The sequence below is a fragment of the Erpetoichthys calabaricus genome, chromosome 5 (assembly GCF_900747795.2).
Source record: "Erpetoichthys calabaricus chromosome 5, fErpCal1.3, whole genome shotgun sequence".
Taxonomy (NCBI): Eukaryota; Metazoa; Chordata; class Cladistia; order Polypteriformes; family Polypteridae; genus Erpetoichthys; species Erpetoichthys calabaricus.
In genome coordinates, this window is record NC_041398.2 from 191,642,739 (window position 1) to 191,657,099 (window position 14,361).

Below are 14,361 nucleotides of genomic sequence, written 5' to 3' on the forward strand. Positions count from 1 at the left end.
AGCAAAACATCCTGTCATTAAGGATTAATGCGTTCTCTGTGAACGTTTATTTTTTTTGTTTTTTTTCATGTTGAAAGTAATTACCATGGCCCCTAAGAAAGTTAACAGTGAGATTAGCAAAGTGAAGAGGAAGCTTGTATGTGTTACAATTGAGCTAAGAAAGGAAATAATAATGAAATATGAAAGTGGTTCACATGTGTCGACTCTTGTAGATAGATAGATAGATAGATAGATACTTTATTAATCCCAATGGGAAATTCACAAAAGTAGAAAAGTATGAGTCACCTCAATGCAGTTAAATTGTCATTTCTATTTGTTTTATGAGTTTATCTCTTCCATGCATTGATTTCAATGGTTTTAAAATGATTTTCTTATCAATAATCATGTACGTATATAGGTATAAATAAGCAATCATTTGGGGATTTGGAATGGATCAATCCTATTTACATTATTTCTTAAGGGGAAATTCGATATGACCTGACCAAACCGAAACTGAATCAGCCTTCTGGAACAAATCAAGTTTGTGTTCCGAGGTACCACTGTATTTATACCACTGTAATATTGTGAAAACAAGAAAAATAACTGATTAAAACAACAAATACTAATTTAAAAATGTAAAGTAATTATTAAATGTATAAATATGAAGGATTTCAAAACATACACTGCTAGAAATGCACACAGGCAGTGTAGTGTTTAGTTTTTGGAAGTAGCAAGGGCATTGGCCTCCAAAGCACAGTTCGGTTCCTGCATGATCTGACTCACTACATGACCCTGGGCAAGTACCTTAACTAGTCTGTACTCCAGCTGTCGAGAAAATGATAAAAAAACAATCGTAATATGTTGTGATCTTGTAAGTTGCCTTGGTAAAAGTCATTGTATTTTCCATGGGGCACATGCTCCCTGAATGGCAGGCACTTTTACCTCCAGCCTAATGCTAGGCAAAAAACATCTACATGTTATCAAAACAGGCAGTGGAGCACAAAATGTTCAAAGCACTGGAAAAAAACAGAACTTAGTTTAGTTTTAATTATCGTCATTGTTAGGAGAAGAACATCAACTACAAAAGGAACATGGGTAAGTTTTGTATGAGTTTTCTTTCTGGCTGTTTAGCTGTGCCCAGGTGGCTTTAGAAAAAGGTGACAAGGCTGGATGATTTCCAGCAACACAGCACTTGGATATTAAACCATGGAGACAGCAGCATGTGGGAGCTTTTACTCTTTTATCATCCTATTTTAGATATCATTTACAACATTTATCGATAAGCAATACAGTTCCATGAAGTCCCTCTTTTCCCCACTCTTTGTCTCTCGTAATTTTAGACCTTTCAGCTTTAATTGCGTTTTCTAATTTCTCTCTGAATGTTTACAGCTTCAGAAGGGCCAAATTCTTCATTTCATTCATTGTCTCGTTATGTCATATATGCAAGCTAAATCTGTGTCTGAATATCTATAAATATACCCTACCCAATTAAACCGTAAGTCATGGTAATTGGGATGTCCCCTTGGAGGTCAGACTACAATGTGCTGCTACGTTTTAGTTCTAAAAGCAGAGACAAAGAAGTACCAGGGCAGCAGACAAGCCCACTTCAAGCCCTGGGTACAACACCAGCCGGGAGCAACTGCATGCCTTGGTCAGTTTAAACGCTTACACAGCTCACTTAAAGGGCCCTCCAAGGACAGAACAGACAGGAGGTGGACATAGTACATAGTTCTTGATATTATTTCTTTTCATCTCTTCTTATCTGTACAATGCTTAAGAAGGTGAGTTCATTTCATGGGACACATAAATGTGCAGCCTGTAAACATCAATGTTGTATGTAATAAGTAAACTACAAGTCAGTGTACCATGTTTTTATTCTAAACCCTCCAAAACTTTTGTAATGGTACAAGATTAGAGATCAAAGCGTTACATTCAAATCTGACTGGAGCTGACATTTTTACAGGATCTGCTACAGGGAGAAATTATATTTATACCCAAAATTCCTATTTATCTTACTAATTGCCTGGTTGAATTCCAAAGATCACAGATTCCCCTAAAATTGTGCTTTGCAATGACCATCTACAAGAGCCAAGTCATTAGGAAAAGCAAGAATTGATCAATGGCCGAAATGTTTTACTCTTGTGCAATTGTATGTAGCATGTTCAAGAGTAAGGAGCTCCAGTAAAATAACAGTATCAGCCACTGGGGGAAAAAATGGTATATAGATAGATAGAGAGATAGAGATAGATAGATACTTTATTAATCCCAAGGGGAAATTCACATATAGTCTGATATTTCCGATGAACAGCACTAAAACTGAAGCCCATTGTCTTATGAAATTCACCAGCAAATCTGGGTAACACAGCTAGTCTTTTTATATGTGGTTTGACTTTTCTATTTGTGGTGCTTTTGTAATTTATGCAAACTCTATTGAAAATCTTCTTTGTCTGTTGTACTCTATGTTGAGCTCAAGGGGGTGGGTCACCCTGATGTAGGAGCTGTATGAACCCACCTCATTCTGCATAAAACGTAAGTTACCTCAGCACCTTCACCGAGCCATTGGCATTCCTGCTTGCATTGTTTACCTCCCATATTTGAAATCCCTTTATGTTCTGTTTTTTGATAAGTGCTTATGTTTTTTTTCTGTGGTTTGATTGTACTCTGCTCTGTTTAAGGATCTGATTTTAGAATTCATATGTGGTTTTGTTATTTTTTAGTATAGAGTGCCTCTATTTGCCTACTTTGAAATTATTCTAATTATCTGTCTAATAATTAAAATACCTTTTTTTCTTTGGGCCTGGCATTGTTATGGTTTCCCTCATTTTTCTGAGATTTATTTGACTTTTTTTTTATACTGTGCAGGCCATAAGCCTACTTCCTGAGTTTGAGGGTCAGGCTTACTTAGTGCTTTTGAGGCCTACTTGTATTTTTCTTGCCTGCCTGTCTCTGAGGCTTTTGAGCTCTGCTGTTCTTGCTTATTCTTAAAATTCTACACTACTAAAAATAGGTAGGGTGTTTCATCCATCAACACATATATTTTAAATACTGTAAGAATAAATTATGGCTCTCCTCAGCCCTTTAATAGACTATCAGGGAATTGATATAAGAGCATTGAAACAAAAATTAAGCTTGACAACAAAAAAAATCAGAATGCTTTGATGTTGTGTAGAATATGAGGTTACTTTGAGAAACGAGATTACTCCTGGACATGTCTTTTAATTCATTTTCAACTTTTGCTGATGCTCATCCTGTACTACTCCAGCATTACCTTCAATAAGAGAAACTGGGCCACTAGAGTCACAGCGACAGTCAATATGGCTTGAAAGACTTGTTGTTAAATGGACATGACAAGTTCTTGAAAGAGAAATTTACCATCTGGGCACATTTGCTGGAACATGTAAAAGAGAAAGAAAAAGAGCTTTCTGTGCATTATTTCGTACTGTATCACTTGCAGAAGGCTGAAAAAGTGCCAACTGCTGCTGAGAGCCGAGCTACCAATCACCACATTTAAACTGTGAAGTGGTGGTCGTGCTGGGAGGACAACATTCTTGTAGAGTTGCCTGAAATAGAGCATTGATAAAAAAAAATAAGGAAATTCAGTGTGGGTGCCAAGAAAGAATAATACAGTATGTTAACTGCATTTCTTAAGATGTCTTCTCAAAAGATACCAGTAATCTTGAAAGTACGTGCAGAATTTAATGTAAGATAACATGTATGCTCAAAACAGAGCTATACTGATGAAAATATAAGAAATAAAGATATACTGTCAAAGATTACAAAATGATTTAATCTTAAGGCCTGTACATCATAACCGTCATGAACGTTAGAGCACAGCACTTTGAAGCATGGAAAGAAACATAAAATAATAAATGGAAAACCAGAACACACACATACAGAATGAGACATTTCTAGTGAATGCTAATGAACCTCTTTAATCTCAGTGATACACAAATGTGTTTGAGCATGGGTCAGCTTTATGGATGTCAGATCATCTTTGTAAGCCTGGCTGAGCTCAGAGCTATTTTTTGCAGCCATTCTGACAATTGTGCACTTGGTGATGTGTGTGGGTGTGTGTGTGTATAAGGGTGCATGAATGAGGGACTGAGTTAAGGACCATGTTACATGAGATGACTTTTCTAGATATTTTCATTCACGGACACTATTTACATAATCTTAGCAAGTCGTAGGCAGTCGTGACACACAGTCATATACTCAGCAACTCACTCCAACCCTTCCGTGACTCGTAGTGGTGGGCTGTGTGTGCACGAGAGCTGACAACCAAAGAGCACTCAGCTGGAAGTATAATGCATATAATACAATGACAAGGAATAAGGAATGTGGGTGTTTTTTACATTGAAAACAACAGAGAGGCTTGTCTGTCTGATGTCCCATGTTTTACACACCACGACAAAAAGGAAAAAAGGGAACCCAGCCACAGGGGATGCACAAACCAGGGTGTTTTTTCATGCCGGTCCCAAGCCCGGATAAATGGGGAGGGTTAAGTCGGGAAGGGCATCCGGTGTAAAATTTTGTCAAATCAATATACGGACAACAATACAAATTTTCATATCGGATCGGTCGAGCCCCGGGTTAACAACGACCGCCACCAGTACTGTTAGCCAAAAGGGTGCTGGCGGAAATTGGGCTACTGTTGGCCGAAGAAGAAGAAGGAGAAGAAGAGGGGGGAGACGTGTCCGGAGGCAGGAGGAGAGGAGGAAAGTAAAGAGAGTACTAAGTATCATAGTTCACTTGCGGTACTGATTTATTTGCGCAAATCTGAGAGACACACACTGGGCTGAGGGGAGGGGGGCGGGTCCCCCCTTACTCACACGCCAGCCTCGGGGTGTTCCTTACCTCCGCTTAGCTAGCAAATGAGAGAACTACTTAATGGATTTAGATCGGGCTTTTTTCTATAATTTGCTGGAACATTCTGGTTGATTTTGCGACATCTCTCATCGCACTAAGAATCATAGTTCGTTTGCAGGAGTGATATATTCACGCTTATCTGAGACAGAGGCTGTGGGCCGAGGGGAAGCGCGACGTCAGGAGTGGGGAGCCGGGCAGGGTCCTCATCACTGTCCTGTTTCACTACTACACTGGCAGAGCCGCAGGGGACAGCTAGTATATATTTTGAGTTATATGTTTGAGTCTGAACCTCCTATGACTATTTAATGGCAGTAATTTTGTCAGCATTTAATTTTGCAAGATTACCTTCAATGCACTAAAATATGTTAATTTCATGTTTACATGTGTGAGTGCCACGCTTGATGCTCCAGCATCCCAACCGGGATGGAAGCTGGTTTCTTACCAGGAAGGAAGGCCAGAAAAGAAGGAAAAGATGGACGGGTGTCCCGACCAGGATGGGTGCTTGTACCTTTTTGGAAATACAATTGGTGGCTGCTTCCTAGGGTCATGGTCTTCCCCGGTATAGATGATGGTGGTATTTCACTGGTGGAACCCCCATATGAATACCCACAAAGCAGGATGGGAATTGTAGTTCTTTGGGACAGTCCTGCCAGAGTTCCTAGGTGCTGCCACAGGGAGCCATAGGGGAGCACTATCCCTTCTTTGAAGGGTTTCCGCCTGACCCAGAAGTGCTTCCAGCATGCACTGCTGTGGTACCAGAAGTATCCGCGGTTCATCAAAGACACCAGTTTTCCAACCTTAAGAGTCAGAGTCAGGAGGAGGTTAATGAGACTCTGTAGGAAGTGTGGAAGGGGGAAAAAGAGCTTATAACTTTGTTATAATGTCTGAAAAGGGGGAAAATGAACACTTGTGAAGATATCAGCTTAAATAACTGTATTTGAAACCATGACTGTGTTGTGTAGTTGTGTCTGGTGTGTGGTACTCGGTGGAGCTCCTACAGGCCACTCATGATTAATATAGAGTATAAAGTAAGAGAAACTCTTTAAACGAGTATATGCAAGTATATTTGAAGGGCTCCAAACTGCAGGATTATTGCAATGCATTCATTGTAAAATTTTCCTAAAGTATTTATAAAAAAGATTAAAAAAAAATGGTTGGTGTAACTGTGTACAATAAAAAGAAACAAAACCCATCTTTTGAATAATTCTCCATTATCAGCGTATTCTACTGAGGAGAAAGCCTGTGTAGTCAGTACACCTTCAGTTCTTTTTTAAATTAAAAAGCTCACTGATGAAATCCCCTTGAATCAAAAGGGTTTGTGTGGGGGAGACGAGGCATTGTAACCTATAAAATAACTGAACATGATCAATGACTCAGTAACCAAATGGGAAATTACATTTTCCTGAAAGTAATTGGATTGAAAGGCAAAGAACACTAGGAATAGTTTATTAAGGCTTAAAGAAAAGTGAAGCACGGCCAGCCTTCAGCTATGATGACAAAAGAGTTGTTAAGTAGATCCCAGTACCAGGAGGATTGCACTTCAATTAATTTAACTCCTATTAAGATCTCAAAAAACATTTGTATACACTATATTCTGATTGCAGCATTCAATGCACTTGGAATACTTGTGATGGAATAGTTTAATTCTACTACAGTGGATTAAAGCAGAAAGGTGGAATTGACTTAAAGGACCAAAGGATGAACTTCAGTTAGAAATGCACATTGACACAAGGAGGACTAGGAAGAACACCATAATCTTAAACCCTGAACAAAACTCAGACAGAACAAAGCTAAGTCATTGCTGGATCAAAACGCTCTAAACTAAAGCAAATGTTGAGAGGAGTACTTCTCACTGTTATTCAGTTTTTGATAACCAGTAAGTGCTGATGGCATAAACAACATAGTGTCAATAATATCACATGACTTCCAGGCTATGTCCTTGATTACGTGATGAACACAACCTATCAACCATAGACAAAACATTGCTCCCTCATAACAAAATGGCATCATGGTAAAAGAAATACACAATGCCTCTACTCCTCTCCCAGCAAGCTTTGTCCACCTGCTCCCGGCTCTGGCTCCCTGAGTAGTGGTGTGGCAGAAGTGCTGCTAAATAGGGCTCGGCAAAGGTCCAGGTGCCCCCTGGTGGTGTCCATGGGCCCCAGCAGGGTTGAGCTTCCAAGCTCCAAACCTATGGCCCCACTGCAAGTCAGGGGTGCGGCCCTCTAGCGTTTAGGGGAAGATAGTGTCCAGAAAAAGCTCTCTCCCCCAGTTTTTCCATGATCAAGGCATCCCGGCAGTCCACCACTATATATATATATATATATATATATATATATATATATATATATATATATATATATATATATATATATATATATATATATAGCAAGAGGTCCACAAAGGGAGAAAATGAATCACATATCTTAAAATCGTCTTTTATTCCTGGGCTTTCAACACCAGGTGTCATCATTAGAGGAAAATGGGGGGGGGGGGGGGGGGATTCGTAAGGTGGGTTTTGGAAGGTGTTGGACTTAAAGACTTTTTTATTATTTGGATGTTCTTCTTTTTAAGCCTGCATATGCTGGGTTCAAGTCCAAGTGTCTGTTAATGGCATTTTCATTTGATATACTAACTTACATGCGCTGCACTGCTGCAAGAGTGTGCTGTATGCAAATGAAGGATGCAGTACAAGTGATTGACAGGCCACATGACAGCAACACTAACCAATTGGGTGGACAGACTCTTAAACTGAGATTGTGTATTGGACAGGAAAAAAAAGACATGATCACATTCTGAAATGGAAAGGAAGATGCAAAGCTCAATGTTTTTTACTATTGCTACTGTTACTATTAGATGTGTACTGGTTCTCATCTTGGCTATCCATTCTGCTCTGCTGACCCCCGTCACAGTACTGAAAACTGAACACCCCCCCCTCCACACACCTTTCCCTTTTTGGTTGTGGTGCTGCAAACTCCAAAGAACAAACATCTGTCTTAGATAGTGGCACTTGAATATCTAACAGGGAAGCCACAGGAATTGTGTTGTAGCACACAAATCATTACTTTGCATATACATTCACATCTGTGGACTTTGAAAGGGGACTACAAACAAGTGATGAAAAAAAAAAGAAAGGATATACTGTACATGAATGAATGGTGTAAACAAATGAAAATCGTAAATATCTAATAATGATAATAATAAATGCTCAATTTTCACATTATTCCTATTGATTGTTTCAATTCAAAAGAAAACACTTTCTTGTAAAACTGTGTTTTGCAATGACCATCAACAAAAGCCAAGTCACTAGGAAAAGCAGAAAAAAGCAGGAATTGATCTAATGCCGGAATGTTTTCCTAACTTTCAACTGTGTATAGCATGTTCAAGAGTCAGAGGCTCCAGTAACATAATACAGCAGTACTATCATTATTATTATTGTTATTATTATTACTTGGCTCACAACGTTTTCCAAGATGATGTACAATTGGTCACATTTCTTTTGTTTTTCCTGATGGAGCACAGGGCGGTGAAGTGACCTGCTCAGGGTCACACAGTGTCAGTAGCTGAATTTGTTACCCACAACCTCAGGGTTTGAAGCCCAAAGCTTTAACCGCTATAACACACTGCGTCCCAATAATAGTAGCCCCTGTTAGAAATAATAAAAAAATAAAATACTAATATTTTAAACAGAAAAGCACTTAGTTACATAGCACTTCTGATAAATCTGATAAACTGATGGCACTATAATTGATGCCCATTGTTTTAAAAAATTTAACACAGCTAATTTTACAATAAAATGATGCCATCTGTTCAAAGTAAAAGTAAAGTATGAACACTTTAGGGAGCAAGGAAAATCCATTGAATTAAGAAATAAATAAGAAAAATCATGAAAATTCATAATTGTTTTATGAAAATGGGCCATGATTTGGTAAGGCAACAAGTTTAGTTTAATGCATTGTCTGGTTTGCCACTTAGTGCTGCATTGTAGCTGTTACAGATTTTGTTGTAGAATAACAAAACTACGCAGTGACATAACTGTATTGGTCAATATAAATCATGTCTTTATTTATTGTAAACACCTGAAGATAATATTTGCTATTTGTCAATTACAGGGCGCAAGCACTCGCTCACCAGTACTGAGTCAAAGTAAAGATGACAATGATCCAAGTAGATAAAGTGATCTACAAATTTGCGATGTTCTTCTATTGGTTGTCTGTGCCCAACTAAGAGTCTGGAAGTGCCATTCATATAGGCTTACAACTCTGCCAAGCACATGTGGCATCAGCAGTCTACTGTGAGGTGCATCCCGTACTTTCCCTTCCAGCCGAGTTTATGCCATAGCACCTGATGATCACACATGACAGCTTTCAGACAAAATTTTGTCTTGGGTTTCTAAGACAGATCTATTGAAAAGTTCAGTACAGAACTTCATTTTCAGAATTACTTCAAAAGTCTGTATGACATGTTAAACCTCAGTATTCTGTTTACCCTTTATAGTGTGGATTAAATTGTACCTTTTTACTAGTCTTTCTCTAGGTTTTGTCTGTACCACACACATCTAATGTATTAATATTCAGATGTCATTTATTGAAACAGGATTATACACTTTATTGCTACACTGAATTTTGTGTGTCTATCATTATTCTAGTGTTCTTTAAACAATATGACAGTGTACAATTTGGGTTCAGTTCCAATTTGGCTCCACACAGTTGTGACCAGAAGACACTAAGCAGTGAAAATTAAGGAACCACAAGTGTTTAAAATTCATGCAATGAAAGTATACTGATTAATGCTCTTAGATCAAGTCAAGGAATCTGCAGTATCATTATATCCAATGAGTTACAGAGCTTAAAGAGGACAATATCAACATATAAATAAAGCAAGGTCATTTATTAAACAACAAATGATTCCAGAATTAAATTAGACCAGTACGGCTTTGCTCAGGGAAGCACTTCACAAATTAATTGATTTAATAATAACATAATTAATGAGTCATATCCAAATATTGGATTTCTATACATTCAGTTACTTAATCGGCTTAATCCAGTTTTAGTGTCACAAGAGCCAGAGTGAGGCACAAAACAGGAATGGCTCTGACTGGGTACATTAACACTTATACTTGCATAAATTTGCATAAATTTAAAAAAATGAAATGTAATTTCCTTTTAATATGAGTATTTAAACCAAAATAATGTAAAACATTGGATTCTAACACTATTTGCACCCAGATTTGCGCACCTTATTACTAGTAGTTATTCTCTCAAGTGATTTCAGAAAGTCAAGCTGGTCTAACAATTGTGTAATCACAGAGTGACAGATGTGAGCACCTTCACTGGGGTACTGGACCAGAAAGATGAGCTTGTTTAGTTATGTCACTTCCAATAAATTACAGCTCCATGAAAAGTGCAGATAGCCACTTTCCCATACACTGCTTCAAAGCCCAACAGACGACCATCTGAACCGTTCTTTAATTATTTCTGGCATAACCATTTGCCACTTGAAAGCTGGTTAGGCACATTTTTAAATACTATAGTCCTAACATTCACTTTGGGGGGAATAACACCAAAGTATAAAATATGTGCATGAGGTATTCCTTTTCAATAAAGAAACCATACAACACAAAAAATGAAAAAAGCAAAAGACAAAACTTTATTTGTAGACAGACATGCATATTATAAACCTTCATGGCCATGTATTTAAGTACAGTTATTTATTAATAATTGTTTAATTTTAAGGGTTTAGGTGGCATACATCTAGACAGGTCTGGCCATCTTACTGCAACAGAACCTCTTCTATATACAGTGGTGTGAAAAACTATTTGCCCCCTTCCTGATTTCTTATTCTTTTGCATGTTTGTCACACAAAATGTTTCTGATCATCAAACACATTTAACCATTAGTCAAATATAACACAAGTAAACACAAAATGCAGTTTTTAAATGATGGTTTTTATTATTTAGGGAGAAAAAAAATCCAAACCTACATGGCCCTGTGTGAAAAAGTAATTGCCCCCTTGTTAAAAAATAACCTAACTGTGGTGTATCACACCTGAGTTCAATTTCCGTAGCCACCCCCAGGCCTGATTACTGCCACACCTGTTTCAATCAAGAAATCACTTAAATAGGAGCTGCCTGACACAGAGAAGTAGACCAAAAGCACCTCAAAAGCTAGACATCATGCCAAGATCCAAAGAAATTCAGGAACAAATGAGAACAGAAGTAATTGAGATCTATCAGTCTGGTAAAGGTTATAAAGCCATTTCTAAAGCTTTGGGACTCCAGCGAACCACAGTGAGAGCCATTATCCACAAATGGCAAAAACATGGAACAGTGGTGAACCTTCCCAGGAGTGGCCGGCCGACCAAAATTACCCCAAGAGCGCAGAGACGACTCATCCGAGAGGTCACAAAAGACCCCAGGACAACGTCTAAAGAACTGCAGGCCTCACTTGCCCCAATTAAGGTCAGTGTTCACGACTCCACCATAAGAAAGAGACTGGGCAAAAACGGCCTGCATGGCAGATTTCCAAGACGCAAACCACTGTTAAGCAAAAAGAACATTAGGGCTCGTCTCAATTTTGCTAAGAAACATCTCAATGATTGCCAAGACTTTTGGGAAAATACCTTGTGGACTGATGGGTCAAAAGTTGAACTTTTTGGAAGGCAAATGTCCCGTTACATCTGGCGTAAAAGGAACACAGCATTTCAGAAAAAGAACATCATACCAACAGTAAAATATGGTGGTGGTAGTGTGATGGTCTGGGGTTGTTTTGCTGCTTCAGGACCTGGAAGGCTTGCTGTGATAGATGGAACCATGAATTCTACTGTCTACCAAAAAATCCTGAAGGAGAATGTCCGGCCATCTGTTCGTCAACTCAAGCTGAAGCGATCTTGGGTGCTGCAACAGGACAATGACCCAAAACACACCAGCAAATCCACCTCTGAATGGCTGAAGAAAAACAAAATGAAGACTTTGGAGTGGCCTAGTCAAAGTCCTGACCTGAATCCAATTGAGATGCTATGGCATGACCTTAAAAAGGCGGTTCATGCTAGAAAACCCTCAAATAAAGCTGAATTACAACAATTTTGCAAAGATGAGTGGGCCAAAATTCTCCAGAGCGCTGTTAAAGACTCATTGCAAGTTATCGCAAACGCTTGATTGCAGTTATTGCTGCTAAGGGTGGCCCAACCAGTTATTAGGTTCAGGGGGCAATTACTTTTTCACACAGGGCCATGTAGGTTTGGATTTTTTTTTCTCCCTAAATAATAAAAACCACCATTTACAAACTGCATTTTGTGTTTACTTGTGTTATATTTGACTAATGGTTAAATGTGTTTGATGATCAGAAACATTTTGTGGGACAAACATGCAAAAGAATAAGAAATCAGGAAGGGGGCAAATAGTTTTTCACACCACTGTATACACTCTGCCTGCGTAGTGGTGAAACAGAACAAACTTTAAAAATCAATAAACAAAAACGTATCGTTAGCTAAGCGAAGGCAAGTTACGCTCCAAAACACAGAGGTAGACTGACTCCCCAATCCTGACATCACGCTTCCCCCTCCCCTTGGCTCGCAACCTCTGTCTCGGATTAGCACAAATATATTGCTCCTGCAAGCAAACTATGATTCTTAGTGTGATGAGTGAAGCCACAAAATCAACCTGGATGTTCAAGCAAATTCTAGAAAAAGAAACACGATCTAAATCTGTTACGAAGTTCTCTCATTCGCTAGCTAAGCACTTGTAAGGTACACCCCAAGGCTAGCATGTAAATGAGGAGTGCCCCGCCCCCCTCCCCTCGGCCCACTGTGTCTCTCTCAGATTCGCAAGAGTAAAATGGTACAGCAAGCGAACTATGATATTTAGCATGATGAGAAAGGTCGCAAAATCAACCCGAATGTTCAAGCAAATTATAGAAGAAAACCCGATCTAAATCTGTTAAGTAGTTCTCTAGTGAAAAGCGGAAAGACGGACCGACAGACGTTGGATTTTATATATACAACAGATATATATATATATATATATATATATATATATATATATTCCGTATATAAATTATATACTGTATATATATTGTGGAAGCTGGCCCGGACACAGACAGGCGGACAGCGATGATTCACCCAACACACGTTTATTATACATTATTTACAACAGTGCACACACAACTCCAAAACTCCCCCAAAGTCCAGGCCTCAACAAAAATATCTCACTCTCTTCAGGCTGCCTCTTTTCTATCTATCTATCTATCTATCTATCTATCTATCTATCTATCTATCTATCTATCTATCTATCTATCTATCTATCTATCTATCTATCTATCTATCTATCTATCTATCTTGTCTTTACTCTGATCCAAATCAAAAACTATCCTCAACTATATTACGTACAAAATTAATATATGGTACATATTTTCCTTGCTTTATTAGAATGTTCACTTAATCAATATTTGCTCATTTTGAGAATATCCATGTCAGGTGGTATAAGATGATTTATTAGGCAGAACTTCCCTTGATCTCCTTTGTGATAAGGATGACAGAAGACAGCAACACAAGGAACAGGAGGAGGAGGAATCCAGATTTGGTGGATTTCCTTATTGTCCCAAGACATGTAGCCCAATGACTGCATCTTTCAAACATGCAAGGACACAGGTGAGTTGTCCACATTTTGATAGAGCTTTGGTCTATATCATTGTTAAACCCGTGCCTATTTAGTGCACTGTATTATTTTCTATTATGTGAAGTAGCCATTTTTCAAAATTTTTACAAGTTTTTGTAAATGGCAATACAATTACATTTAAGAAGTATTGTATTGTCAGCCATTTTGACATTGTGGTATTGAACCAAAGAATGTCAACCTGTTGAGGTCTAAAGTATACACAGGTCAAGGCGATACCAATAATCTTGAGTACCAATGCATAGTTTAAATATTAATACTCACGGCAAATCAGACATCAAGAGGAAACAGGTGTTATTTAAAAACAGAATATGTAGAAGCTGCTATATAGTGTTTTTTATGGCTGGCTACCATACTTTTATGTTTGGGTGGCTTTCACTTTTTTTTTTCTTTTTTTATTTATTGTGTTTCTGGGCCTTTTGATGCCCTGAATCCTTGCTGTTGAATAGTCGCTTCTGAATTCATTGTTTTGATGTTCTAAACAAACATAGACAGAAATGAAAACATCTTTGCTGCCTACTAATAGAAACAAGTGAATACTAAAAGAAAATGAGCACAGAGCAGGTTATACATACAACTGTTGACTTTGCCTTTTGTCAGTTATCTTTTGTGGGATTTTTTTTAGCATTTTGCTAACCCTGCGGTGGGTTGGCACCCTGCCCGGGATTGGTTCCTGCCTTGTGCCCTGTGTTGGCTGGGATTGGCTCCAGGAGACCCCCGTGACCCTGTGTTCAGATTCAGCGGGTTGGAAAATAGATGGATGGATTTTGCTAACCGCATCAAGTAAAATAAAAATAAAAATAAATACTCCTTATATAGTATATCCCAGAAAGAATGCTAATTTT

At 38.4% G+C, this 14,361-nt stretch overlaps 1 protein-coding gene across 3 annotated transcripts in view; it reads right to left on the minus strand.

Annotated features, from left to right (window-relative positions):
* The window catches only part of trpm3 (transient receptor potential cation channel, subfamily M, member 3), a 971,875-nt gene that overhangs the window by 288,793 nt on the left and 668,721 nt on the right, over positions 1-14,361 (minus strand). The gene's annotated exons all lie outside the window — the stretch shown is intronic.